This window comes from Loxodonta africana, chromosome 23 (genome assembly GCF_030014295.1).
Source record: "Loxodonta africana isolate mLoxAfr1 chromosome 23, mLoxAfr1.hap2, whole genome shotgun sequence".
In the NCBI taxonomy this organism is placed as follows: Eukaryota; Metazoa; Chordata; class Mammalia; order Proboscidea; family Elephantidae; genus Loxodonta; species Loxodonta africana.
In genome coordinates this window covers 68,025,577-68,050,607 of record NC_087364.1, presented here as the reverse complement: position 1 = coordinate 68,050,607, position 25,031 = coordinate 68,025,577, and the positions used below count along the sequence as shown (strand labels likewise).

Below are 25,031 nucleotides of genomic sequence, written 5' to 3'. Positions count from 1 at the left end.
TTAAAAACAGCAGCCAATAATGGTAAGAAATCATCACACATCTGTTCACATCTGTGGCCATACCTTCCACATGTGTAGCCCTATGCAGTTATCACACTCTTGCCATATGCCGTATCTGGTTCTTTTTTTTTTTTTAATTTTTATTGTGCTTTAAGTGAAAGTTTACAAATCAAGTCAGTCTTTCATACAAAAATTTATATACACCTTGCTATATACTCCTACTTGCTCTCCCCCTATGAGACAGCACACTCCTTCCCTCCACTCTTTTCATGTCCATTCAGCCAGCTTCTGTCCCCCTCTGCCCTCTCTTCTCCCCTCCAGACAGGAACTGCCCACATAGTCTCATGTGTCTACTTGATCCAAGAAGCTCATTCTTCACCAGTATCACTTTCTATCCCACTGTCCAGTCCAATCCTTGTCTGAAGAGTTGGCTTTGGGAATGGTTCCTGTCTTGGGCTAACAGAAGGTCTGGGGGTCATGACCTCTGGGGTCCTTCTAGTCTCAGTTGGATCATTAAGTCTGGTTTTTTTTACAAGAGTTTGGGGTCTGCATCCCACTGCTCTCCTGCTCCCTCAGGGATTCTCTATTGCATACACCATATCTTTTGATCCTTATAACCCTATATCTGAGTGAACTTAGGCAAGTCATTCAGCCCACGGCCATGATTCCCATTTGGTAAACTTGGTTTAATAGATGCCCTCCACTAAGTCTACAGGAATGCTTCAGAATTCCTAATAAAGTAGTAGGAAGCATCATGAATGCTTTAAAAGAAAGGTATTATTAGGTACACACATATATACGTATATATGTATGTATACATATGCATGTATAACAAAACAAGGAAGAAATACTCATAACAATTACAATTCTCATTTTTGCAACTGGTCATGTGGTCGTAGCTGCTATTTAGAACTATCTTCTTCCACCAACCATTCCATATCCCCCTTGCCTTCAACAAGCACCTCAGCTGGTCATGGTTCTTTGCCTAGTGGGGTGACCCAAACCTTCCTTCTTGAGGGGTCTGAGCCGTTAGTAGCCATGTTAGAACCGGGTTGTTGTAGTTTTCCATTGACTTTAATTGCAGGGCATGGTAATACTAAGAGATTTTCCACTGGATCTTCTATGTTCCAGACATACTTACTCTCTTCTTTATCTCCACTATGTAGTATCAGCCCAATTTCCCCTTGGTAATCAGGATCAATAACACCAGCCAATACGGTAAGTCCCTTCTTTACCTGTTGATTCCTAGTCATTAGGAACCCAAATTGGATGGATGACATTCTTAACTTCCAGTTTTTGGAAACCCTGGCGGTATAGTGTTGAAGAGCTACGGCTGCTAACCAAAAGGTCCACAGTTGCTCCTTGGAAACCTTCAGGGGCAGTTCTACTCTGTCCTTTAGGGTCAGTATGAGTCGGAATCGACTCGATGACAATCGGTTTTTATTATTCATCTGGGGAACCAGTGGTGCAGTTGTTAAGAGCTCAGGTTGCTAACCAAAAGGTTGGCAGTTTGAATCCACCAGCAGCTCCTTGGAAACCTAGGGCAGTTCTACTCCTTGGAAACCTAGGGCAGTTCTACTCTGTCCTGTAGGGTTGCTATGAGTTGAAATTGGCTCAACGGCAAAGTGTTTTTATTATTCATCTAGTTTGGAAGACTAAAATTTAGAGAGACTACTTAAAGTGAATTGGCACTAAGTATTGACAACCACATTGGTGCCAAGAAGCACAGAGAACCATGGATTAAAAGGTCATGTTTTACAGCTAGTTAAAAAACATGAGGTTGTATCACAAACGGCAAAATATTACCTCATAAGTGAAGAATAATACTTCCTAAGGAATGCATCCAAATATTCAGACTACAAAGTCATAAATTTTATTTAAATGTACCAAACTGAATGAATTAATTGGTTATTGATCATGTTGTGACAACTGATGAGGAAACCAATTTGTTTGAAAAGAGTCCCAATTTGGGGGCTATTAATCCCAGAATTATTATCACTTTCATAAACTGAGAAATATATATCATTGATAGAAATAATATTTCCAGAATATATACATATAGAATAATCTTGCATAAGCAGTAGTTAAGGTGGTTAGCTACTAAATTGCCTTCACACTAATATTATTTCATGTAGCTTACATATTAGAATAAAACCTCCTTAAGTATCCATAAAACTTATTGCTGTTGAGTTGATTACGACTCATAGTGGCCCTATAGGACCGAGTAGAACTGCCCCCATAAGGTTTCTAAGGAAGAGCTGGTGGACTTGAACTGCCAACCTTTTGGTTAGCAGCCAAGCTCTTAACCACTGCACCACTGGGGCTCTTCCTCAAGAACTTTGGCTGCTTTATAAGATGTCTCAATTTTACTTAATTTATGTTCCATAACTTCTAAAATACTGTTCTTTATTTAAAATAGCATTACCTAAATCTATGTGATTAGAAGATTATTTGTACTTACTAAACATGATTAATAACAGAAAATGATCATTTTAAATGATCTTATTTAAAACATTTTTATGTTGGAAAATTTCAAACAGATATATAAAAGTAGGTAGAATTCTCTAATGAATGGCAACACTCCCATATCATCTGGGTTCCTAGAAAATGAAGGAAAAGTGGGCAGCAGAGAGAGGGTATCAGTAATGGGTATCTGGTACGTGCAGACATTGTGATAGACACTTTATGAATGTATCTTCATTTAATCTCTGCAACAACTGTATGGGATAAGCATTATTATCTACAATTTAGAGAGAAAGAAATTGACTTTTTTAAAATTGTACTTTAGATGAAGATCTACAGAACAAACTAGTTTCTCATTAAACAGTTAGTACACATATTGTTTTATGACATTGGTTAACAACCCCACAACATGTCAACACTCCCTTCTCGACCTTGGGTTCCCTATTAACCAGCTTTCCTGTTCCCTCCTGCCTTCTGGTCCTTGCCCCTGGGCTGGTGTGCCCCTTTAGTCTCGTTTTGTTTTATGGGCCTGTCCAATCTCTGGCTGAAGGGTGAACCTCTGGAGTGACTTCATTACTGAGCTAAAAGGGTGTCCAGGGGCCATATTCTCAGGGTTTCTTTAGTCTCTGGAAATTGACAAATATTTAAACAGTCCGGGCTTACTGGACAGTTGAGACTAGAGGACTCCCTGAGATTGTCACCTTGAGATACTCAATAGACCTTGAACGGAAACTACTCCCGTCATCTTTTAACTAATAACAGATTGGCTCATAAAATAAGGAATATTGCCAGTGAGTACCGGGCACACTTTAAAAAATCATCTCTATGAAACCAAACGGTCAACAATTACTCTAAAGCAGAGATGAAAGGGTAAGGGGACAGGGAAACCAGATGAGTGGAAATGAAAGAAAATTAATAAGAATGTTAGCACATTGTGGAAAATGTAACTGATGTCTCTGGACAGTTGGTGCAGAAATTGTTAAATGGGAACCTAATTTGCTGTGTAAACTTTCACCAAAAACACAATAAAATATTATTAAAAAAAAAATCAAGACTCAGAGAGATTGAGGACTTTCTCAAGAGTTTAGAACCAGTATCAGATCTGAGCTGGATCTGAGTGATTCCAAAGTCCGTGTTCTCTCCATGACTTTATTTCATAATTTATGAACCATTGGATCAGATGTTCCCAAACTTGTGAAGAAGAACTACTTTCTGATTTCTTTTTTCGTTTTGAGATCCCATGATGGTAGATAGAGAGGCTAAGAGAAATGGGTTGAACATGGCAGGCATGAATGTGAGATGAAGGACTTACAGTGAGGTTCTTAGTGGGGGCAGCAGTGGGCAGGAGGCAGCTGCTCGCCATGTGGAAGAAGCAATGAGTCAGGGCAAGGTTTGGGGTGCACCAGTTAAATAGACTGATGTATAGGGTCGCTATGAGTTGGAATCGACTCGATGGCAGTGGGTTTTTGGTGTTGGGAACCAGCGTTGTGGTTGGATAAGTCCCTCTGCAGAACTTTCTGTTCACTTCTATTGAGAACAGATTGTATAATATGAGATACAGAATTTCATTTTTCTATTCTCAAAAATAGGGTATTGGTCTGTCAGTCTATTTCAAGTGAAGATACATCTTTTGCTGGAATTTATGTGGAACTGTCTTGGAATTAGATCCTTCAAGGCCAGACAAGCAAACTCCCAGGATACAAGGCAATGTTTTCAGCAGGCTGCTACTGCTTCCTGACCTGGAGAAGAGGGAACTTCGGTTCTAGTTCCAGCTCAGCAGCTGGCAAATCACCTCACCTTTCTCGGCCTCCGTTTTTTCTGCTCTGAAAAATATCAGGCTGAACCTGGTAACTTCTGTGCCCTGTTCCAGACCTTCCACTGTGTGGTTCCATGAGAGCAGAAATCACAGATTATCCCCACGGCCCTCTGGGGGGAAAAGACCACAGCAACTATCTTCCATGGCAAAACTCTCCAAAGATTTAAAGTCCATCCGTCCTGTAGACTTACCTGATAACAGATGAGTTGGCATTTCCATACACTTATTTTGAATGGGTTTTTGTGTTGTTACAAAATTTTTCTGTAGGCAGAAACTTTGCTAGGAATTTATTATTTTTACATCTTACTTTGAAATTTAAAATAAGTGACTTGTTTTGGGTGTTCTATTTAGGTGCTTTTTTAAACCTCAAATAATCTTGTCAAACACTCCAAAAATTACACTCATCCTCTGAAGTTATTTTAGGGAGCATTGCTTGCTATGTGAAATGGAATAGATGAAAATTTAGATGTTGTAATATCTCAGTTATCCAAACATTTATATCTCAGTGATGAATTCATGCTCAGTGGAAATGTTTTACTACTGTATTATTTCACCCTTTTCTGTGCATAAGATTCATAGGTGCACAAATGGTTGAATAATCTTAGTAAGAGAATGAAAAGACTAAATTGTGTGAAAATACATATTCATCTTCGTCAGGACTTCTTGTTTGCTCAGCAGACAAAGGTTGGAGTTCCTGCTAAATTGACAAGCACTAGGCTAAAAAAAAAAAATTTTTTTTTTTTTTTTAGGCTAGTTGCTAGTGAGCCCTGGTGGCACAGTGGTTAAAGTGCTTGGCTGGTAACCGGAAGGTCTACGGTTCAAACCCACCAGGTGTTCTTCAGGAGAAAGACATGCCAGTCTGCTTCTGTAAAGATGACAGCCTTGGAAACTCTATGGAACTGCCCTGTCCTATAGGGTCGCTGAGTCTGAACTGACTTGTCAGAAATGGGCTTGGTGCTAGTTGCTGTTTGGTGCTAGTTGCTGAGGCTACAAAGATGAGTAAGCTATAGCCCTGCCCCTGGGAAATCAAAAACTCGTGGGAGATACTTGTAGCTTGTCTCAAAAAAGAGAGCTTATAAATTTCTTCCACTATATTGCCTCATTCGAACCTATGAGGTGGAAGTCTTGTTTTCATGTCACGCACCAGGAAGCTGAGTCCAATAGGTTAAGTTATTGTAATCGTCAACGTGTTATTACTTGCTCAATATCTGTTGACCCTATTAAACAAGAGGTGGGACTATGGCAGTCTTTTCCACTGGGCATCTCCAATGCCTAGCACAGTACCTGGAACATAATAGATGCTCAATGCATATGTGATGGATTAACAAATACTAGATCACAGATAAGCATTAGTAGCACCAAGTTCTTAGCCTCCTCACCCTTCAAGCAAATGTTTTTTCATTACACCTTGCTGCCTCTTTAATTATACCTGTTTACTATTAACAGATTCGATGCCTAAGGTCTGGGAAAAAAAATGAAGCACTGCTCAATTTTTTAAATGGGGGAGAAATAGCCTTTGGAAAGTAGATTTGCAAGACCTCGCAAATATACCAGGATACAGCCCTCAGGACTCAGACACTTCAAAACTCAACTGCGAAAGCATTCTTTTTTTTAACGAAGGAACAGCAAAGTCATATGTGTCAAGCGCTCCCACTGTTTAACGGTTTGGAATAATTTTGAACTGGATGTTAGAAGTGATGGAAGCAAGTTTGAAGGTCCAACGGTACTTTGTGGGTATGTGTTACCAGCAATCTCTATGGTATGTATGAGGCTCAGTTTATGGCTGCTAAGGAATGGGGTTATTAGCACTTCACAATATAAGAATGGATTTCAGAATGACCTTGGCAAAATTGAGAGTTGTTAATCCTAAACAGGAACATGTGTAGGCAGGAAAGACAGATGTACAATAACACAGTTGCAATCTGTGGCTGGAAGAGATTTAGAGTACCAATTTCAGGAACCACAAAGTAATTCTTGTATTACATTCTTCAGGCTGTTACTGGAATACTCTGGCCAGTTTTGGGCCTACCAGTTTAAGAGATTTGCAACAAATTACATAAAATCCAGAGGATATAGAAAACAATTAGAAGGATGGAAATTTGGGAACGTGAAAACATTTCAGTCACGGAAAGTCTCTAAATTTTTTACCTCTCACGTACACATTCTCTAATGCTGTTTGAAGACGTGTTCCACCAAGATGAAGGAATGAAGCAGAAAAGGAAGATACACGAGACAGCCCAAAGACATTCCCAGGAGATAGGGAAGGAAGAGCTCAGGTGCCAAGCACATATCTGGTGTACAAGGCCATCTGCCCAGGTGATGCCTGTGGCAAGATGAGAGGAGACACTTTTTAAAGAAGATGAAATTGGAAAAATTCTGATGTGTCTAAACATTATCAGAAAAACGTTAAACAGCTGATGGTGAGTTAGGGGTTAAATTAGCAATAGTACATGGAATATTTGGCACGGCAAACAAAAACTAACTCCAGGGAGACAAAGAGTTGAGCAAAAAAAAAGAAAAGAAGAGGAGGCAGAATTATAGCATATATACCACAGGGCTTAGCTATAAATAACATTTACATACCTACAGTGATAGAAACAGCAAGCACTGATGTAGCCAAAATGATGTTTCAATGATATTGCGCGGATAAAGAGATGGGAGGGATGCACGTGTGTGCTGAGGAGGGAGATGGTGTGATGAAACAAAGCTATGTCCTCAAACTCCGCAGGGAGAGGTCATGGAAACTGCCTGCACCTGAAAAACCAAAGCAGCAACCTAAACACACACAGCATATTTAGAGTTGCAGAAAAGTCCCTGGGTGGTGCAAATGATTTGCGCTCTGCTACTTACCAAAAGGTTGGTGGTTCGAACCTACCCAGTGGCACCGTGGAAGAAAAACCTGGTGGTCTATTTTCGTAAGATTACAGCCAAGAAAACCCTGTGGAGCGCAGTTCTACTCTGACACACATGGAGCCACCACGAGTCGGAATCAGCTGGAAGGCAATGGGTTTAGAGTTGTAAAAGTAAACAGCAAAAACGCCAACCAACCAGCCAACCAACAAATCCAATGAAACAAAACAGCTAAAAGCGTTGAATGTGGTTGCCTTTGGAGTGGGGAAAATGGTGCTGGTAGAGAAGTGGAAGAAGGGACTGCTATTTTTTCACAACGAACTTATATATTGGATTCTGTAAACTACTTGCATGTAGAACTTTAATTTGAAGAAAGAAAATTAAATTTTTAACTACATAAAAGTATAGATGATGGGGGGCCTAGTAATATCCAAATGTGGGGAAATTTGTCTTAGGATGACTGCTGTGTTTGTGAAGTCAAGATGTTGGCTAGCTGCTGTGTCCTGGTAAGGGCTGAGCTGTAAACCAAATCAAACCATTGCCATCAAGTCAATTCCAACTCATAGCGACCCTCTAGGACAGAGTAGAACTGCCCCATAGAGTTTCCAAGGAGCAGCTGATGGATTCAAACTGCCAAACTTTTGGTTAGCAGCCATAGCTGTTAACCACTGTTCCACCAGAGCTATAGGAGTTTGTAAACAGAGGCGGCACTTCCTTTCCTGGAGCTGTGTGGGAATAACCATCCACACTTCGTGGTTGTGCATGCTTCGTGAGGCCCAAGGGCATTGCCTTGGTCATCTTCTGGCTTCCTTATGACTCCGTGGGCCTCTGGCAGAGGAGTGGTGAGAAGGACAAAACACTGGCTTTGTGGACACGAAGGCCTAAGGTCAAATTCCAAGTCCATCGGTGGTTATTTATGTGACCTCGGAAAAGTGACCTAACCTCTCTGCACCTTAATTTCCTCATCTGTAAAATGGGTTTTGTGATACCTGCCTCACAGCAGTGCTGAGTGATTAAATGAAATTATGTCTGTAAAGCACCTGGCAGATGCTCAAAAAATGTCAGTTCTGTCCCCTCTGAGGTAGTAATCTCTCCACGGGTTCTGAGCAGTAACCATTTGAATCATATTATGATGGTATCTACTAAACTCTGGAGCCCTGGTGGCTCAGTGATGAAGAGCTCGGCTGCCAACCAAAAGGTGGGCAGTTCGAATCCACCAGCCGCTCCTTGGAAACCCCATGGGGCAGTTATACCCTGTCCTACAGGGTCACTATGAGTCCGAATTGACTCAACGGCAATGAGTTTATTAAACTCTAACATAATCAGGTAGGGAATTAATATATATATATTTAAATATCTAATTAAAACAACTGGTTCTTGTACCCTAGATGGTTATGCTTTAAAAATAATTGAGTTGCTCAAATTAGATAACTATTTTGATGTCTTGTAGACATAACTTGAATGTTTATGTGTTACATGGGGCCTAGTACCATGAGAAGAGTTCAGAAATGCTCAAGGCCTGGAGATGGTAGAATAGTCAAAACATGCCCCATCCAACCAGTCGCCCAAATTGCTACATCACCCCCTGAGACCCTGTGAATCATAGTTTATAAACAGCTCTTCATAGATACAGGTATTTCCCATGGGTATTATTTATGTGAGGCTGGTAAAGAGCAACTTTCTTTTTTTTTTTTTTCCCTTGCTGAGAAAGGGCAGGGGTGAGAGTGAATCCACTTGGGAAGAAAGGCTAAAGACGTCTCTTGCAGAGAGGCAAAGAAAAGCCAGCGTTTCAAGAAAGGCCTTCCTGAGGAACAAGGGCTATGAGGTCCTACAGCCTGCCATAACCAAGGTGCCAAGACTTGGGGCCAGGAGTAAATACCATAATCCTGGTTGATGAAGAGCAACCTGTCATTTACCCAGCTTTGTGATAGCCACCAAATAGATTTCAGGATGAAAGGTCAGAAAACCGTCTACTTTTCTGTTTTGATGTTGATACTTTTTAAATCTGCTTGGATATTAACAATTTAGTGGCTGTGGACACAGTGCCTATTTTCTCACTGAAAGCCTTTCATTCAATAAAGATATTTTCATTTTTTACATTTAAAAAATGCAGCCAGTAAACATTTTTATTTTTTCCGGAATTAGCTCATTGCAAAATAGATTCTGCACCTTTATCTAGGGAAAGAGCATTGAGTTCCTATGTTATTCTGTTTTCTCTGTCTCAAACAGGAACAGAAATACTTTCAATCGTTCCTCAGGTGAATTCATCAGTTCCTTGAATTGAGCACCTACTGGACTCTGGGGACACCAAGATGACTTTGCCAGAGTTAACTGCCCTCTTGTTGTTTTTAGGTGCCATGGAGTTGGTTCCAACTCATAGTGACCCTACGTACAACAGAATGAAACACTGCCCAGTCCTGCACTATCCTCACAATCGTTGTTATGCTTGAGCCCATTGTTGCAGCCACTGTGTCAATCCATCTCATTGAGCGTCTTTCTGTTTTTCACTGACCCTCTACTCTACCAAGTGTGATGTCCTTCTCTAGGGGCTGATCCTCCTGATAACACATCTAAAGTATGTGAGATGAAGTCTCGCCATCTTTGCTTCCACGGAGCATTCTGGTTGTACTTCTTCTAAGACAGATTTGTTCATTCTTCTGGCAGTCCATGGTATATTCAATATTCTTCACCAACACCACAATTCAAAGGCGTCAATTCTTCTTTGGTCTTCCTTATTCGTGGTCCAGATTACCCATGCATATGAGATGATTGAAAACACTTAGTCTTCAAGGTGACATCTTTACTTTTGAACACTTTAAAGAGGTCCTTTGCAGCAGATTTGCCCAATGCAATGCATCTTTGATTTATTGATTGATTTCTTATAATTGCCCTGGAGGAGTTCATTTCCTCTTTCGGGTTGATGGGGGAGGGAGGGGAATCCAGACGTGGAAGTAGACAATGGTGATAAGAATGGCATAAAAGCAGGTACAAGGTGTTAAGAGTGTCAGAAGAACACTGCTGACAGGGAGGATGGTCTACAGTGAGGCGAGAGACTAGCTAGGAGTAGTCCAGGTGAGAGGTCCTGAACTATGGCAATAAGCATCTCAAGGAGAGGATAATAAATAATGATAAACCATTTAAAAACCTAAAATACTAAACAAAATCGTAAAACTATATTAATTGTTGAATTGAAATGGAAGAGCCAACATTACTTAACTGATCCCAGCCTATCTGTCCTAACTTGGAGTTTGTTGTGACAACCTGTCGTTGTCAGATGCCATTGAGACCAATTCCAACTCATAGCCACTCTATAGGACAGAGTAGATATGCCCCATAGGACCTCCAAGGCTGTAATCTTTACAGAAGCAGACTGCCACATCTTTATCCCAAAGAGTGCCTGGTGGGTACAAACTGCCAGCCTTTTGGTTAGCAGGTAGAGCTTAGTAGGTCCTTTGTAATGACCTACCCCCCAATTTGGTAAATACTTCTTGTGACCAGTCTAACGCACAATGCCATCTATAGTAGGTATGTGCTACCAACACACAGTCCTTTTGTGACTTCTCAGAATTTATATAAGGGCTATTTGTGGAACAAGCTCGTTGTAGTCTCTTTAAAAAAAAAAAAAAAGTCTCTTTAAACATCATAAAATAAGCTTAGATTGGCCATTTTATTTTCTTAAAGTATCCTGTAGAAGATGATGAACTTTGCTTTTAGCACAAAAGATAATGTTAACGGTGAAGAATGTAACCAGCATCACTGAACAATATGCATCCAAAAACCCATTGCTGTTGAGTCAATTCCAACTCACAGCGAGTGACTCATACCAACCCTATAGGGCCCCATAGGACAGAGTAGAACTGCCCCAGAGGGTTTCCAAGGAGCGGCTGGTAGATTGGAACTGCTGACCTTTTGGTTAGCAGCCAAGCTCTTAACCACTGTGCCACCAGGGCTCCAAAGAATTTAACAATATGTTACATGAGAGCCTAATTTCCTCTGTAAACTTTCAACACAAACACAATAAAACATATTTTTTTAAAAAAGTTAAAAAAAAGATAATATCAATATAACTTTTGTGGAATTGGTAAAATGGTGAAATTTAATGACATGGCTAACGATCTCTGGTATTTTATAGGCTTTTCATTTAGATGAATGAATCGATAGCTTTGCTACATCATTTTCAGCCTTCCAGGCTTGTGATAAAATGGGATCTAGCTCAAGATTCTTTTAACCTTCATTTTAAGGAGCCAAGTGGTAGTTGTGATTAGACACATAAACATTTGTCAGTATACGAGTGTGGATTTGACGCTGATTTTACATTCTGACCAAATAAAAAAAAACAAATAACTATGCTAAATCAGTTGAGGAAATAATTTCTGCAAGACTTTTTGCTGGTCTTTAGTGTTCCTCAGGCAGGAAGCGCGAGAAAGAATGTATTGTGGTGCATATTTCCCTGTGGGATTCGGTGTGTCATTCATTGTGGAGAATTTTGCTTCCCACCTGCTTGTAGTTCACGTATTTGTATTTGCTTTCCCCTCCAGGATAATTCGATGAAGTCAGTTCCTCAAAGATAGAAAATGCTTTTTTATTTTTTTTAAGGTCAGACTTGTTTTTCCTCCCCCGCAGCGGGGAGAGAAACTTGATCAAAAAGAAGGAAAATGGAAGTAGCCGGAATCAATTATTTTGACATTTGAAATAACTACGATGGCAATATGAAATAGTCATTAAATGATTATTAAGAGGGTAAGTGCTTTTGGTTAAATGAAAATAAGGTCTGTCAAAATATTGGAGCCATTTAAGATATAATACCTTAGTACGTGGAATACGGTAGTGAAAACCACCCTTTTCTGAGGGGAGCTATTAGTTCATTAGGTATGGTTTTCACTTTAAAATTTATTTCCCTTCTCTTTCTTCTCACTTCCCTGCACCCTTTTTTTTTTTTTACGTGGCAAGTGAAACATTTTTCCACTCTTAGATGGGAAAGTAGTAGAATAAAGCACTTTTTAGAGAGAATTAATATACTGGCTTTAACCAGCAGTTTTATTTGAACACCTGTACCAGTGGTTTTTCAACCCTGGCTGCACATTAGAATCACCTGGGGAATTTAAAAAAAATCTCTGTGCCCAGACCTCGCCCCCAGAATTACTGATTTGATCCGGCATGGGGTGGGACCTGAGTGTTTACACTTCAAAAAACCTGACTCCTACAACAGGGTTGGGACCACTGACCTTTTCTGTCCTCTATACAGGTGTCGCCAGGCTCATTTTCAACCACCACACCTGACTCCATAGTCACCGACTTCAGGCTTCTCTTGAGATAACTCTGAGAATTCAACACAGTGATTTCCAAAGTGAGGGGCCCGTGAAAATCTGCTGGAGTGTAGAAACAATGTGAGAACTCTGTTTCTACTTTTTTATCTCATCCTGTAAAAGTATCAGTTTTTAAAATATCTTTTGATGTATATAATATATGAGTATAATAGGCTGCATGTGTCATTTACAAACACTCTGTGGTGTTCGCTCAAAGTTTTTACTGTCGAGGACACACCATCAGAACCTTCATAATTGCTGGGGTAGGCAGGATAGAGAACATTCTTTTTCCCATTACTTAAACCAAAAAAACCAAACCCACTGCCGTCAAGTCAATTCTGATCATAGCGACCCTATGGGACAGAGCAGAACTGCCCGTAGAGTTTCTAAGGCCATCAACCTTTACAGAAGCAGACTGCCACATCTCTCTCCCACAGAGTGGCTGGCGGATTCCAACCGCCAACCATTCAGTTAGCAGCTGAGCATTTTAACCCTTTTATCACCAGGGCTCCTCAAAAACTCATTGTCACGGGGTTGATTCTGATTCATAGAGAGCGACTCCATAGGAACAGAGTAGAACTACCCTATACGGTTTCCAAGGAGCGCCTGGTGTATTCGAAATGCTGACCTTAAAAAAAAAATTCTCTGCTGTCACAGAGAGCAGTTCAGATATTGGCTTTTTGACGTCTAGTGATTGCCGCAGGCTCTTCTAGAGCTTTGTACGGAGTCTTACAGGATATCTGGTCTCTATTTCCCAGCTTCTGCCATATGGGCAACTGTGTAGTACCACCTCTCTTGCTGGGTCTCTTTGTCCTTCCCAGATTTCCTCAAACAGTTTTACCTCCCGATCCAGTCTCTTGTAAAGTTTTTCTCGCACTGCCAAATTATTTTAAAATGTGTAAGGACTTGTGGGTACAGCCGTAGGAGAGGATTTAAGGTAGAGATGACTTTAAACTATCCACTGATGTTTGATGACATTACGAAATAATTTTTATAGCTATAATAATGATATTGTGGTTATTTTTAAAAGAAGAAAAGAAATAATTATCCTTTAGTGATATGGTAATATTTATGGATAGAGTGGTACAGTGTCTGGAATATGCTTTAAACTAATATGAGAAGGGTGGAAATGGATGGAGGCTGGATGAGGCACGACTGGCCAGGATTTGTGAATTGCTGGATTAGAGCAATATGACTGTAGAGGCCATTACTGTATTCCATTTACTTTTTTTGTAAGTTCAATTTTCCATAATAAAAAGTTCTAAAAAATAGTTTGGTTCATTGATGGTTCATTTATTTTAAAAAAGAAAACCCTCAACCCAATATAATTACGGCACCCCAAACTAGGTAACGATTGGGCCTGGACACTGTCTGAATCTCCTTTCCATCTGGGTCTCCGTTTGTGGTCAGAAGTGAATTCCGCTCTTTCGGAGACTGTTTTCCTCCTTCTCTATTTCTGGTAAACCCTGGTGGCGTAGTGGTGAAGTGCTACAGCTACTAACCAAAAGGTCAGCAGTTTGTAGCCACCAGGTGCTCCTTGGAAATTCTATGCGGCAGTTCTACCCTGTCCTATAGGGTCGCTATGAGTTGGCATCGACTTGACGGCAGCGGGTTTGGTTTTCTTTTTGGTCTTTATCCTTACCCACTTTTTTTTTTTTCAGTGCCTCTCTTCCTGCTGATAAGCACTTTTCTACAGGTAGCACTTGTACAATGTGTACATCTCCTATCTTGTCCCTTTCATCTGCCTTTACAGATTTCTTATCAAATCATTTTGTTCTCTACCCCACCCTACATACCCCTTAGGTATCAAAGAGTTGAATCTCATCAGCCCCCAAGCACTAACAAATGTTGGAGGTTGGAGTCCACCCAGAGGCACCTCAGAAGAAAGACCTGGCTATCTATGTCTGAAAAGTCAGCAACTGAAACCCTATGGAGAAGAGCTCTGCTCTTGACACGTATGAGGTCACCACCAGTAGACGTCAACTCCACAACAACTGGGTTTTTTTAGTGGCATCCTCAGGCCATTTTCTTACCTCCCTATCTAATTTTGCCATGTTTCTGTGCTGGGGGGCTGGTAAAACAGCAGGATCAGAAAAGCAGCTTCCCTCAGTCCCTGCAGGGCAATTCTCCATTCCCTGGCTCTGGCCTGAGGTCTCATCCTGGGTGCCCTGAGTCTTCCAGCCTCCTGTTGACATGGAGGGGATTTCAGACAGTTGCAGGCTGGGAGGAGCTGACCTTTCTGCTCTCCTCTGCCAGACCCCGCGGAAACTCCCCCTGTCCCCACCTACCTTCCTAGTCCCTGTGAAGTGGAAACTCTAGATGTAGGTTTCGGAGTTTCTGCTGGGGGAATTTCTAGGATCCCTGTGAATTTTCCTGAGGTTTCGTACCCCTTTGAAAGACACAAGTCCCTAGAGCATCTAAAATCATATTCGTAATCTCTGTTATTTGGATAATTTCAAGGTTTTCACACCACTTGGCTACATACATCACCTCATTCGGACAGTCATTTATTGTTCTTTCGCAACAGGCACAGTTCCTGGTTCGCACTTTATATGACTGTAAGCGAGAAGGGCCACTCTCACTTTGATGCAAGCTCCATTCCACCGTCGGGATTTTTTCTCTCTCATAACTTTCTGGTCCCCCACTCCTAGCAGGCCGATTAGAAATTGCGTCACCCCTCCCTTTTCCCCACTGCTCTGTGACCGACCGCGTGGAAAGCTTGGTCGGCGTGAGCCTGCCCGCCTCCCGGTGGGGGCAGCTGCCTTCGTTCTGACCCATACTTAGGCCCTGGGGGAGGGGTTGAGGGAAAGGGGTGGAGCTGGGGTGGGAAGAAGAAACAGAATTGCTTTTCCTTCCCTCTTTCAACTTCCAATTTTAGAGCGACTAGAGCAAGTCTTCAGCTCTAAGGGGGTGGGGGCACCGCTTCAGCTGGTGAATCCAGAACGCCAGGAGAACCAGGACTGGGACTTTCCAGCCCCACCTGCACCCCCAGGACTGAGGCCAGTTAGGAGAAAGGGGAGAAGAGTAGCCCACCAGGGCAGCCGAAGTCAGTCCTAGGAAAAGACAGAAGAAAGGGAGAGAGGTGGAAGAACAGACAATGTAAGAGGAAGAAAAAGGGAAAGAAGAGGATAAGAAAACACTCTTTCACCTGTTTCTTACTTTTGAAGAAAAATGGACTAATCTGCTGTTCGAGTGGTAGGTGAGCTACTGATACGCCCAGATTTTACCGCCAAAATGAGGCAGTTATTCCGATGGTTCTACAGCAAAAAGTTTCAGTACTGAAGAAAGAGTCATTTGTTGGCCACATTTAAACCACCAAACCCAAACCCACTGCCGTCAAATCGATTCCGACTCATAGCAACCCTATAGGACAGAGTAGAACTGCCCTATAGAGTTTCCAAGGAGCGCCTGGAGAATTTGAACTGCCGATCTCTTGGTTAGCAGCTGTAGCTCTTAGCCACTAGGCCACCAGGGTTTCCTGGCCACCTTTACCCACGTTTATTCACAGCTCCTCAATCAAAAAGAATAAACCAGACTTAGCAACATACCCGTTGCCCTCAGGTCGGTTCCTACTCACTGTGACTCTGTAGGGCAGAGTAGAACTGCCCCATAGGGTTTTCAAGGAGCAGCTGGTGGATTCGAACTGTTGACCTTTCAGTTAGGAGCAGAGCTCTTAACCACTACACCACCAGGGCTCCACTGTGCCAGTAGGGCTATGTATATATATACACACATATAAATATAAAATATTTATTTCATATCGTGAAATACAGATTTCATATCTGGTTGATGTTTTGACTCGATTTTCTAGGGCTCTTTTGCTTGACTGGAGCCTCGGTGGCGCAATGGTTACGAGCTCAGCAGTTGGAATTTATCGGCCGCTCCTTGCAAGCCCTATGGGGCAGTTCTACTCTGTCCTATAGGGTCGCTGTGAATTGGAATCGACTAGACAGCAAAGAATTTGTTTGTTTTGTTTTTCCCCTATGTTGGTGTAGAAACTGTTGTGGTTAAGAGCTCGGCTGCTAACCAAAAGGTCAGCAGTTCAAATCTACCAGCTGCTCCTTGGAACTTATGGGGAAGTTATACTCTGTCCTGCAGGATCACTGTGAGTTGGAACTGACCTGAAGGCAATGGGTATGTTGGTAAGTTTGGTTTATTCTTTTTGCATAAATCCTGGCAGGAATGTGTAGATAATATTTATCTTTTTTTTACTGCAATGGTGATATGTTCAGTTAAGGAAATACAGGGAATGTAGAAAAAGTACAAAAAATAAAATAAAAGGCTCAACCCTCAGAGAGAATAGCTTCTCCACTCCGCTCCACTCCACTCCATTCCGTCTTCTATACGTTCATCCTGCTGTCCCTGTCCTTGTCCTTTTAACTAGGGATGGGGGTGTTCATTCTAGGACTTTGCATCCTTCTTTTTATTTAACATTATGATGTTGTTATCGTTAGCTTCCATAGAGCTACCCCCGACTCATGGCAACCCCATACACAGTGGAAGGGAATGGAAATGCTGCTTGTTCCCGCTCCATCCTCATGACTGGTTGCAGACCGGACTATTGTGGCCCGTGGGGCTTTTATTGGCTGATTTTCAGAAGTAGATTGCCAGGCCTTTTCTAGTCTGTCTTAGCCTGGAAGCTCCGCTGAAAGTTGTTCAGCATCTTATTGTTAGGTGCCGTCGAGTCAGTTCGGACTCATAGTTAAACACTACGCACAACAGAACGAAACACTGCCCAGTCTTGTGCTATCCTTACAATTGTTGTTATGCTTGAGGCCATTGTTGCAGCCACTGTGTCAATCCATCTCTTCGAGGATCTTTTTCTTTTTTGCTGACCCTCTACTAAGCATGAGGTCCTTATCCAGGGATGGTTCCTCCTAATAACATGTCCAAAGTACATGAGATGAAGTCTCACCATCCCTACTTCTAAGGAGCATTCTGGCTGTACTTCTTCCAAGACAGATTTGTTCATTCTTCTGGCAGTCCGTGGTATATTCAGTATTCCTCACCAACACCACAATTCAAAGGTGTCAATTCTTCGGTCTTCTTTATTTATCATCCCAGCTTTCACATGCATATGAGGTGATTGAAAACACCCTGGCTTGGCTCAGGTACTCCTTAGTCTTCAAGGTGACATCTTGGCTTTTGAAGAGGTCTTTTGCAGCAGATTTGCCTAATGCAATGTGCGTTTTGATTTATTGACTTCTACTTCCATGGACATTGAATGTGGTCTGTGACAGTGCCAATCTTTTCTCCATTTATCATGATATTGCTTATTGGTCCAGTTGTAAGGATTTTTGTTCTATGTTGAGGTGTAGTCCATATTGAAGACATGGTCTTTGATCTTCATCAGTAAGTGCTTCAAGTCCTCTTCACTTTCAGCAAGCAAGGTTGTGTTATCTGCATATCGCAGGTTGTTAATGAGTCTTCCTCCAATCCTGATGCCCTGTTCTCTTCATATAGTCCAGCTTCTTGGATTATTTGCTCAGCATACAAATTGAATAGGTATGGTGAAAGAATATAACCTTGCACACACCTTTCCTGACTTTAAACCAATCAGTATCCCCTTTTTCTGTCCGAACAACTGCCTCTTGATCTATGTAAAGGTTCCTCATGAGCACAATTAAGTGTTGTGGAATTTCCCTTCTTCACAATGTTATCCATAATTTGTTATGATCCACACAGTCAAATGACTTTGCATAGTCAATAAAACACAGGTAAACATCTTCCTGATATTCTCTGCTTTCAGCCAGGAGCCATCTGACATCAGCAATGACATCCCTCGTTCCATGACCTCTCCTGAATCACGCAATTCACAACTGACAGATGGGTGGTAGCTGCGCATGAGGTGTATTGGCTGGGATTCAAACCCAAGTCTCCTGCGTGCAAGGTAGGAGTTCTACCACTGAGCCACCAATGCACCCATATAACACTTTCTCATGGAAATATTCCTATGTTTATAACAGGAATAATAATTATATATAATAAATACAAATTTTATTGCTGTATAACATACAGAAAATACACAAATTGTAAGAGTGCTGCTTTATGATTGATATTTAACATTTTCATATGATTAGAACAACCATTTGGTAGGGTTAGATGTATTAGGATAGAATGAATTGGGAAGTGTAAAGCCAGTTTTCCAAATGGACTTTAAATATATCATAATATAGCCTGGTACTGGGGGAACTTATTCTCAGCTACTGCAGAGTGTCAGTGGTGTTAATTAGCCTTTGACATCGATTTTTTTCCTCCATTAAGTATCTATATTATTATAAAATATAATGTATTTAATTTTTTAGAATTAAAGTGCTTAATAGTTCTACCATTTAAAATGGTTATAATCGAGATGGGTTTGTGAGGAGTAAACTTAGTTTTTTTGTACTTGGCTGAGCAGAAATTACTAATTTTCATTTAAAAGCCCGACTAGTCCGCAGTGCATATAAATGTATTCAAATTGGACTCTAGCCTTTACTGATTAGATTGCTTATTTTTCACAGAATTATATTAGTATATATTTACACATATTTTTCCTTACATGTATTAACCATTTTTAGCTCCGTTGAGATTATCTTGAGGTAAATAAATGTTAAATTCGATTCATTGACTCTCATATCGTTTACTTTCTCGTGTGCAAATGAAACTACCTGTTCTATCTTTCTGAAAATCATATTACCTTATTCATTTAGTGTTTCCACTGAACAAAATGGAACTTGAAGCTAGAAATTACTGCTATAAGGCCTGTGGGCTGTGAGAAGTGATTTAACCCAGGGCTTTCCAAAGCGTTTTTCACAAAATGCTGGTTCATGGGATGGAAGCAGTGTTATGCTTAGAAAAACACAACCAAAAACATACGGTGGTCAAGTTAATTTGGAGTATGATAGGTTCAAGCAAGTTAACCAGACGTCCCAAATGCTGGGCTATCAGAGCCTGTAATATGCTAAAGTACACTGTCATTGCCCTGGTGGTAGAAGGGTTGGGGAAAGAGTTAAGAGGTACAGTGTTTCCCAGACTGAGACTTCATGGTGACTCCAGGGAGTAGTCTAGTGTTTCTAGAATAAATCCTTCAGGAAATGTTAATTTATAGAAAGCTGCTTCACCCTCAGGTCACTAGTGCAGCCTAGCCCCTGACCACCACCCCCAAATCCCCCAGTCTGAAATGGACCTGATAAGTTTGTTGCTTTTCCATGTCTTATGTTCCCAAACTAAAATGTTAGTGTAATTCTGATTTCTGTATGGGAGGAGTTTGAGTCCCCTTTACATCCTTGAACTAGATCCCTACCGATCTCTTCTTTCACTCAAAAATCATTTATGAGCTCTTACTGTTTGCTCAGCCTGGAACAGTCTTGCCCCAGATATTCCCAGAGCTGGTGGGCTCCTCATCCCTTCTCTGCTCAAATGCCAGGGTTAAACCACTTCATCTCATGTCGTCTCTCCCATCCTGGCTACTCTTTAGCACATTGCTCTGGTTTATTATCGTCCTAGCGCTTGTCGCTATCTGAACATTTTTATCTATGCCTTTATCTATTTGTAAACTGTCTGACTTAGCCCAATGGACTGAATCTCTGTGACATCAAGGACTATGTCTCCCTTCTTCTTTGTATTCCCGGTTGCTACAACAGTGCCTGGCACACAGTGGGCACTATGAGAGGTCCAGCCTCTGTTCAGGACACTGGCATTCTAGAGAGAGAAAGATACAAAGATGGGATACCATGTGTTACCAGCTGGGCTTGAGGTAAAAGAGGGGGAACTCTGCTCTTGGGTGGGGGTGCTGGGAGTGGGCAAAGGGTTTCACCAAAGACTTCCTACAAGCAACCTCTGAGCTGAGTCTTGAAGTCCAAGTAAGAGATGTAGTGTTGCTGGCCCAGAAACAGCCCATGCAAAGGGCTGAAGGTGACCGAGATGACTCAGAGAAGTGCGAATGGTTCAGGGGAGGGCAACTGGCAGAGTGCAAGAATTGAGGCTGGCAAGACAGGCAGAGATGGTGCCAGGCTTGGAAGGTTTTACAAAGGGGGTGGGACTTTATGCTGAATTTGAGAGGGAACTGTTCAATGGGAAGGATCCTAATCATATTCAAATTAGTATTTTAGAAGACTCTTCTGGCAGAAGCTAAGACGATAGACAGGAGGGGATGATACTACAGGAGGGAAGGCCAATTGGAATTAATTACTTAGCAGTTAAGAGACGTGCTGTGTGCTTTCTCTGCGCTTTTCTTTGGTCATAGTGTTTCTTTGGTGGAAAACATCTTTTCTTCTGTCTCCACAGGCTCTAATGCTACCTGTCGGTTAAGGCCTGGTTTGACGGCGCAGTGATTAAGAGCTCAGCTGCTAACCGAAAGGTTGGCAGTTTGGATCAACCAGCTGCTCTTTGGAAACCCTACGGGGTGGTTCTACTCTGTCCTGTAGGGTCGTTATGAATTGGAATTGACTCAGTGGCAACGGGCTTGGTTTTGGGCTTTTTTGGATGAATTAACGTGGGCACTGTGGACCAAGGAGAATCAAGTATATACTTGGATCTGTTTCTGGGGGCATGTGTAGGGAAGTTATCCTGACCATTCATGTATTTGCTCTAGGTATTTGTGACTTCATGGAACTATTCAATGTTTTGTTGTTTCCTCTCTGCCAGACACTGTGTGAAATGCTGTGTTTACAAAGATTACTGTTTAATCCTCACAGCTACCTATATACAGTAAAACCTGCAAGAGCTGGAACCTGTGTAAGGTGGAAACCTGTCAGAAGAGGAAAATTCAAATATTTTCCACTAGCAGAGAGGGATAGAAAAGTGGTGAGACTGCACCCTGTCAGAGGCGGAAAGCCTGGGAGACCCAGAAAAACAAGGCAGTTCCATTGAGTTCTGGCTCTCACAGGTTTCACTGTACTAGGTATTATTATTAGCTTTTCGATGGCACTAGTTTTTTTTTTTTTTTTTATAATATGGGTTAATCTACTGAAGCACAGCTTCATAAATAATTTGTTCACAGTCACACCACCGTTAGTAAAGATTAGAAATGAAATCTTGGAAGACTGGCCCTACCACTGTAATAACAGCATTACCTTATAAAGAGCATTTACCTAAAAGTCAGTAGAGCTGGATTCTAGTTAATAATTAATGACAACTGTATACCCTACTGAACAGCCCAGTAAGATAGGTGTTACCATCCCATTTTAATAGGTAAAAATATTGCAGATCAGAGAGCTTAAACTAAATGCGTAAGACCAGCCAGCTGGGATTTGAACCCAGATCTGTATGATTCCAAAGTCAGTGATTTGAACCACTTAGAAATGCTCTTCCAGCAGCTCTGAGGGTAATTCCTTTGAACCTCCTGTAGCTTTAGACTCTGAGGTTCCAGCTTTCTCATCTCTAAAGCGAAGAAACTGGACTAGATGGCATCTAGGGTGCCTTCTGCTCTTAGATTCTATGATTTAAAAGCATCCCTAAGTCCCTGTGCTTTTCTCCCCCTGTCATGCATCTTCATTGCCTCTGGTTGGGTTTATTTTCTCAATAGGGAAAGAAATATGAATAAAGATGATGACTTGGATAGGTAGCTTACAAGGTGAGCATGGGACAGAGAGCAGAGGACTGGCTCCCAGCCAACTGGAGACTAAAAATGCAGTTGAGGTGATGAGTAACCTGAAGCCAAGCTCCATACAGCCAGAGTATTGGAGGAGAACACTGGGGGGAAATGACCATGGAGTTTCACGGCCACAAAGAGGCCCGATGAGAATCACCAGGGGATAATAAAAAGTATGTGAGCAACGAGTGCATGTGGCAGGACTTGTGTGGGGATAGGGCTGCGAATGAAATTCAGTGAAGTGAAACCAGGACTTAGTGGATTGTCTGTTGAGACAACATTGTCTTGAGAATAAAGGTGGAGAAAAGCAGGTCAGTTGGGTGACACCTGATCAAGGAAGCTTGTCGACAGTGGAAAGATCACATGCCGTTCAGGGACCTTTCCAGGGAAATGTTTGTAGAAAACTCGAGCTTTGGTGTGTAAATTGCTGGAAGGCTTTCAAGGCAGGAGATGTAGGTCGTCTTTATGTGGCTAATTATATCATGTTTATTCATGTTTATGTGGCTAATTATATCATGTTTATTTGGGGTTTTGGGGCATGTAGTTAGTAACTTGCTTTCTTTTGGGTTTTTTTTTTTTTTTCATGTCAGGTAGATAAAAGCATAAGAGATGAGAAGGGTGAGGTTTTAAGGGAGCGAAGTAGAAGAAGAAGAAGAAGAAAAAAAGGCCTAATTGGCACATGATAAAGAAAAAAAAAAAGGAGGAAAATGGAAAGCTTTGTTGTGCAATCCGTGTGCAATACAACTGCCATAGATCATTAGGGAGGGAGGCACCATTTCCAAGTTGTGCAGGCCTCTCGACAATTGCTTAACTGTCTCTGTCTGAAATATTGAGGCAAAGTTATAAAGAGAACGAGTTGAGAGACCCAGAAAACATTCTTGCACTGGAATGCTTCTCTGTGTTATAAATTTAATGAGATTCCATTCTTCTAGAGGGTTAACCTTGGGGCCTGATGATTAAAGATGCTCATTTCATCAGCTTTCTGTCTGTTTTTCCCCACATAGAATAAAACTTAAGTAAGGCATGCTTACATAATTGTAAGTCAATTAATGTAAAAATAAAATAAAATAAAGATTGGAGGTTTAGCAGCAGCAAGCAGATGGAGGGACAGACAACTGAATTTTACAATTTTAGTGTACCAAGGGATATGAAATGAAGTTCTGAAAAGGTGACGTAACTGTGATAGTGATATAACCAACCAAACTGGTATGTCACGATTAGGAGTCAATAAAGATAAAAACAGGGATAAAGACACTGTTTTAGGGTGGATGATGATATAATGTAAGATAGTTCCTATCTTAGTCATCTAGTGCCGCTGTAACAGAAATACCACAAGTTTGTGGCTTCAACAAAGAGAAATGTATTCTCTCACAGTCTAGGAGGCTAGAAGTCTGAATCCAGGGGAAGGTTTTCTTTCTATGCTGGCTCTGGAGGAAGGTCCTTGTCATCAATCTTCCCCTGGTCTAGGAGTTTCTCTGCACAGGAACCCCAGGTCCAAAAGATGAGCTCTGCTCCTGGCATTACTTTCTTGGTGGTCTGAGACCCCCCCGTCTCTCTTCTCCTTTCTCTCTTTTGTATCTCAAAAGAATGACTTAAGATACAACCTGATCCTGTAGATTGAGTCCTGCCTCATTAACATAACTGCCTCTAATCCCATCTCATTAACGTCATAGAGGTAGGATTTATAACAAATAGAAAAATCACATCAGATGACAAAATGGTGGCCAATCACGCAATACTGGGAATCATAGCCTAGCTAAGTTGACACACATTTTTGGGGGACACAGTTCAATCCATGACAGTTCCCAAGAGGCAAATGCATTGATAATAAGGTAGACACTTGAGTCACTTTACATATGTTTAAATGTGTTAGGAAAATAGGAGCCTTTCTTACATGAGTAACATATAACATAGAGCCTGATTCTCAGTACAGCCTCTGTAAGCCTTCCTTTTTTCTTCCTTGCTGTACTTCTAAATACTGAATATGAGAAAAGAAAGACTGTGGCTCCCTTATTCCTCCAACACTTTTATCAAACTGAAACCAGGTTTATGTGATGATACTATAGAGAAGAAAACTAATTTTTATGGAGCCAGGACAAGTATCACAAGTATCACTCCACTTGATTTGCAGTCTGATTTTTGCTTTTTCAAACATATTGCATGTGAAAAAAGTTTTTCTATGTTCAAATTATTAGGACTGGGTATTTCAACAATACACTCGGTTAAAAAAAAGAATTCCATTTTGCATTAATGAATATAAGTTATAATATTTATTAAATTTATTGAGAGTGCCAGACCTGTTGCCATTGAATCGATTCCAACTCATAGTGACCCTACAGGACAGAGTAGAACTGCCCCATAGGGTTTCCAAGGAGCGGCTGGTGGATTTGAACTCCTGACCTTTGGGCTAGTAACCGAGCTCTTAACCACCGCACCACCAGGGCTCTGAGAGTGCCAGAAGAGAAATAAAATTAATAAAAATGTCAAATTCTATAAGAAGTATATGGAAACTTCTAAAATAATATTTATTACGTGAAACATAATAGCTCCATCTCACATGAGTTTGATGTCCAATGCTAATATCAGTCCTGAATGGGTTGGGTACACAAAGTTCACCTTATTTTTATATTTGAATCTGGAATTTTTATATACCCTCAATCAGCAATGAAGAATACCAGAGTAACTTCTTCTTCACACATTGTGAGACCTCAAATTATCTGTTATTAAACAGCGAAAAAGAGGAAGACCCTCAACCAGGTGGACTGACACAGCGGCTGCAACAATGAGCTCAAGCGTAGCAATTGTGAGGATGGTGCAGGACCGGGCAATATTTTGTTCGGTTGTACACAGGGTCACTAGGAGTCAGAACTGACTCGACTACACCTAACAACAACAAGCAGGCTTGAAAAGCAGCAACATAGAAACAGAAAAGTAGACGGTTTTTTGATCTTTCATCCTGAAATCTATTTGGGGCCTGTTGCTCTTCATCAACCAGGATTACAGTGTTTATTCTTGGCACCAA

The 25,031-nt window shown here is 41.2% G+C and overlaps 1 long non-coding RNA gene and 1 other non-coding gene across 4 annotated transcripts in view; one reads left to right on the top strand and one right to left on the bottom strand.

Moving 5' to 3' along the window:
• Positions 1 to 5,109: 5,109 nt before the first annotated feature.
• Positions 5,110 to 25,031, top strand: part of LOC111752305 (uncharacterized) — a 32,402-nt gene continuing 12,480 nt past the window's right edge. For 2 of the 3 annotated variants that reach the window (XR_010319156.1, XR_002787267.2), the window contains exons 1-5: positions 5,110 to 6,038; positions 8,841 to 9,086; positions 11,726 to 11,869; positions 12,375 to 12,516; positions 14,239 to 18,325. This is a non-coding gene — a long non-coding RNA (uncharacterized LOC111752305). The remainder of the gene's footprint in view (positions 6,039 to 8,840; positions 9,087 to 11,725; positions 11,870 to 12,374; positions 12,517 to 14,238; positions 18,326 to 25,031) is intronic. The other variant, XR_002787264.2, reaches the window with a different exon arrangement.
• On the bottom strand, positions 18,285 to 18,355 carry TRNAA-UGC (transfer RNA alanine (anticodon UGC)). Its single transcript has one exon. It is a non-coding gene; the product is annotated as a tRNA-Ala (tRNA).